The sequence below is a fragment of the Puma concolor genome, chromosome C2 (assembly GCF_028749965.1).
Source record: "Puma concolor isolate L17-30 chromosome C2, mPumCon1.1.hap2, whole genome shotgun sequence".
Lineage (NCBI taxonomy): Eukaryota > Metazoa > Chordata > Mammalia > Carnivora > Felidae > Puma > Puma concolor.
The window spans coordinates 79612052-79616855 of record NC_141675.1 but is presented as its reverse complement, the minus strand read 5'-3'; the positions used below and the strand labels follow the sequence as shown (position 1 = coordinate 79616855).

Genomic DNA, 4804 nt, shown 5'->3' with positions numbered 1-4804 from the left:
AGTGCCCAGCCTCAGGAGAGTGGCAGCACACCAAGCGACCAAGGGAGTGCCCAGTGGGGCTCCCAGGGGGGCTGTGTGCAGTGGGGCGCCGGGGGGCAGGACATGTGCTACCGCTGCCCCAACGTGACTTGGGAAGCTACTGTGGAGATCTCAAGAGCTGTGCCGAGTGCTGGAGCTTTAGCTTGGGGGTGACAAGGAGCTTCGGAAAGTTTGCCGCTGGACCAGTATCACATCAAATTCATATTTTATTGAGAGACCTCTGTGGCCACAGTAACGAGAGACAGAGACTGTTGCCGAGGGGCGGTCACGACCGTCCTCAAATAATAAAGGCAGCCGGTGAGGGTTCAAGTCTATAGATCGGATCACATCACCTCCTCACTCAGGGTCCCCCACACCCCATGCTCATCCCCCCGCCGGTTAGTCCCATCACAAATTCCTGTCGTGTTGTGTAATAGTGCTCACCACATTGTTCAATCATCTTATTTATTTGTTTGCATGCAAATTGTCTGTGTCCAGTTCTAAAGTGGGAGTGCTATCAGAGCTCTTTCTCTGAGTGTCTTTCTCCAGGCCAGTACAGCTCCTGGGACATAACAGGTGCCGACAAAGTGTTTACAGAATGATGGATGAGCCCTTGACCTTGGGACACGGGAAATGATGAGGAGAGGAGAGGAGATGGCCTTTAAAGGCAGAAAAACACCCTCCCGTTCCAGATCCATTATGTGCTTCATGAGGGATGGTAGCTGGTCTTCAGCAGACAGAGGATGCTACATTCTCAATGGACTCAATTTTCTACCCACATCTGAGAATTTTTATGACAGGTGACCCTATTTTCCCTCGTGCCCTCTTCACTCCATGTGTTTCCACAAATGATCAGTCTCTGAAATATAACCATCCAGGGATCCTCTCCCTTACGCTTCCTTGTTCTAGTCCCAGCTCTACCACTAATGTCATAGGACAGACAGGGTACTTTCTCAGGGCTTCACTTTCCCTAATTGTAAAAATGAGGGTGTTAGGCAAGGACCTATAAGATGCTTTCTAACTAACATGCTGTTAGTTAGTCTCAGATTTCTCTAGAGAAAGCAAGAACTCTTCTCTGTTTTCATTTTTTAAAAGTATATGATGATTATGGGGCGCCTGGGTGGCTCCGTCAGTTAAGCGTCTGACTTCGGCTCAGGTCATGATCTCACAGCTCGTGAGTTCGAGACCCGCATCAGGCTCTGTGCTGAGAGCTCAGAGCCTGGAGCCTGTTTTGGATTCTGTGTCTCTCTCTTCTGCCTCTCCCTTGCTCACACTCTCCTTCAAACATAAATTTTATTTTAAAATTTAAAAAAATTTAAGTATGTAATGATTATATACAAAATCTCATAAAACACAATAGTCTCTACCTTTCTCTGTTGTCCCTTTCAATTTCTAGTCACAAGTATTTTTATGGAGTTATAATCAGAGCACATGTGCAATTTGCGTTCCACTCTTATCCTTGAACATTATTTGTTATACGCTTTTCATGTTGCCACGAAGTCTTCCCATTTATCATTTTAATGGCTCCATAATTTTTCACGGAGTTAACATATCATAAATTATTTAACCATTCCTAAATTATTGGGACTTTGGATTCTTTCCAGCTTTTGATATTTTAGAGAGCTCTGAGCGTCCAGGTTTGGTTTGTTGTTGTTGTTGTTTTGTTTTGTTTTTTTTCTTTTTCAGAGTTATTTTCCTTAGGGTAAATCCCTTGGAGCGGGATTATTAGATGAGTTTCTGGCTCTCGAGAAGAAATGCCAAATGGCTCTCCGAAAGGATTGTTTCAATTTGTATTCAATTTGTGTTTCTCCCACTGAGTGTGCCAGTTTCACAGAAACCTTGCCAGCATGTTTTTAAAAATCAATTTCCTTTATTTTTTTTTCAGGTTGAACTTGTGCAAAATGGGGCTTCCTGATTGTTGCTGTACCAGAATTATCATCAGTTTAATGTTATAATACGACGCTTGGTGAATAGAAGCACTCAGGAACCAGTATCGTTATTATTAGAAAACGAGGGATCTTAGGAGGGCCAAGTGTGCTCGTCTTACCCTTGAGCTCAACTTTTTCTACCGCTGTCTCCAGTTCAGTTTACTACAGATGCTTACCCCTCGCCTTCAATGCCCCTCTAATGGAAGTGCCCCCAAACGTTCTCTATTCCAAGGTGTCCACGTTTCCTTAGGCTTAAAAGTCACGGGCCAAGCTCCTTACCCTATGGATTCTCACCTCCCTTCAATTTTCTATCAAGATATGGTCCTCACGAGAGATGGGACGCTGACTGTCCTCCCTAAAGCTGCTGCGTATGTTCATTTGAAGTCCTTCTCCACTTAGGGAGTTTCTCCTATTATGTGTCTTCCCCAAGATAGCCTGTTGGCTGCTTGAAGATAGTGATTAATTGCCCAGTGTGTATTTTCTTCTCCAAGTTGCATATTTCATTTTTTAAGCTATCCCTTATCCTGTTCAAAATTTCACAGTCCTAGTTGCAGTCCTCTGAGCTCTAGTTTGTAAAGGTCTCCCTTTAAGTGTTGGATCTATCCATTTATTAAAATTTACTGAGGGGCACCTGGGTGGCTCAGTCGTGATTTCACAGTTTGTGGGTTAGAGCCCCGCGTCAGGCTCTGTGCTGACAGCTCAGAGCCTGGAGCCTGCTTCAGATTCTGTGTGTGTGTCTCTCTCTCTCTGCCCTTCCCGTGCTCACACACTCTCTCTCTCTTTCTCTCTCTCTCTCTCTCTCTCAAAAATAAACATTAAGGGGCGCCTGGGTGGCTCAGTCAGTTAAGCGGCCAACTTCGGCTCAGGTCATGATCTCACGGTCCGTGAGTTCGAGCCCCGCGTCAGGCTCTGTGCTGACAGCTCAGAGCCTGGAGCCTGCTTCGGATTCTGTGTCTCCCCTTCTCTCTGCCCCTCCCCTGCTCGTGCTCTCTCTCTCAAAAATAAATAAACATTAAAAAAAAATTTTTTTTAATTTACTGAGTATCTTCCAAATGACAAGCAGTATATGAAGATGAGTAAAACCAAGTTCCTGCCCTTGATATGCTCAGGGTCCAGCGGACCAGAGAGGAGCACAGCCCTCCCAGGTTTGAATCCTAGAGAACTCTCAGGCAGCATGCTGGTGGGTAGGTCAAGGGATGACACCCTCAGGAAAATCTGATGGCTTTTTGTATAACAAACCCTACACATACTTCATTGGTAAAATGATGACCATCTTACCAAGCAGAAGCTACCAAATAACTTTTGGTAGAAATGTCAAAGCATCCCAGAGCCTGAATTTCTGAGATTTAGATCATGAGAAAAGTTCTAAGAACTGAGCAGAGTTGACCCAGGACTACACTGGTGTTGGAAGCTAAAACACTCAGGCACATGTGCTTTTGAGGCTGTTGGCTATTTAAGGAGTTCATAGGAGTCTAAGAAAGCCAATTTCTCAGGTAGGAAGAAAAGGAGCCTACTATTAACCAGCAAGGCGAGGAGTGAGAAAAGTCTGGTCCTGGTCTTCCATTGTTGGGTGACCTGGATGATTTCGCTTAAATTCTCTGGAACTCAGTTTCTTCATGTGTAGAAATGGGTAGGGTTGAACTACTACCCAATCTGTAGTGTCCTTGCCAACTTTGACAATTTATGATCCACAGAACAGCAGATCCTGCCTTGTCTCTCTCAATGACTTCTCCCGTCATCCCCCACCCATCCCAGAAAAGCACACACAAAAAAGTGACCTCATCGGTCACGGGGCAGATGTCAGAGAGTCCGTTGGGATTCCATGACCTCTGCAGCTACTATAGCGATCACGTCCAACTGCAGCTAAAATCTGTTGCTGGCAGGGTTTGTACCCAGTTTACCAAGCCTGCTGCTGTAGCTGCTGCCTCTCACTTCCTCTCATTAAGGCAAACTACCATCTTATTTTGTTTTGTTTTCCCTGCATGTTTTGAGTTTGCTGCTTCCCAGCTCTTGTTATTAGAAGAGACATAATTAATAACTCCTGGCACACAGAGCAGCCAGATTGGACAATCTGCCTTTTGCTTTCTCGAACTGTCTTCTGAGCAATCTGCGAGCCTGAATTTATAGCCTGGACCCCATACAATGGACTGTTTTGTAATCCCCAGAAAGAATCAGGAATTCACCACATTGTCAGCTTGAAAAAATAACATTCTCTTTGTAGTTCGTGGTGGAGGTTTGATCCAGACTCTTCAGTGAAGAACTTGAAAGCAATATGTGGTCTCATCCTTACTTGAATCTCTCTTGAGAAGACAATTCTGTGAACGTCTTTGATCACCATTCTAGAATTTTCCATTTTGGATCACCAAGAGTCAGTTCATAAGGTCTAACCCAATCAACTTCTGTGGCAGCCAAGACCCATTTCTTTAGCAGAGATTAAAAACAAAGACACGTCAGTCTTGTTCTACCTTTCTTGTGATTGGAGAAAATTGTTAAGGACCTTCTCAATGTCCTCTAATTTTACCCTAAGCAGTCACAATTCTTTGGCCTTTCCCACCTCAGGAAACACTCCAAAACATCAGATATTTCTAATCCTGTCATTTGGGTTTCTTGTTAATCTTCCCATGGTTGTTTAAATTGATAGAACCTACATTGGACAACGTGACTACTTAATAATATTACTGAGGTACTACTTTTTTTTTCTTGGTGCTATGGGGGCACAAGTTTGACTAAAATAAGATTTCTGCTCTCAAGTAGCTTACATTTTATAATCGTAATGATTATAACACAGAGCTGAGTTCTGTTGAGTTATAATAGGAGTATAAACTTGTCTGTACATTGACTCTTCTGGGGAGCTTAAG

The 4804-nt window shown here is 43.9% G+C and overlaps 1 long non-coding RNA gene across 1 annotated transcript; it reads left to right on the top strand.

The window, feature by feature from the left end:
• Positions 1–631: 631 nt before the first annotated feature.
• LOC147577348 (uncharacterized) lies at positions 632–2576 on the top strand. The gene is made up of 2 exons (XR_015255805.1): positions 632–818; positions 1904–2576. It is a non-coding gene; the product is annotated as an uncharacterized LOC147577348 (long non-coding RNA).
• The last annotated feature ends 2228 nt before the right edge of the window (positions 2577–4804 follow it).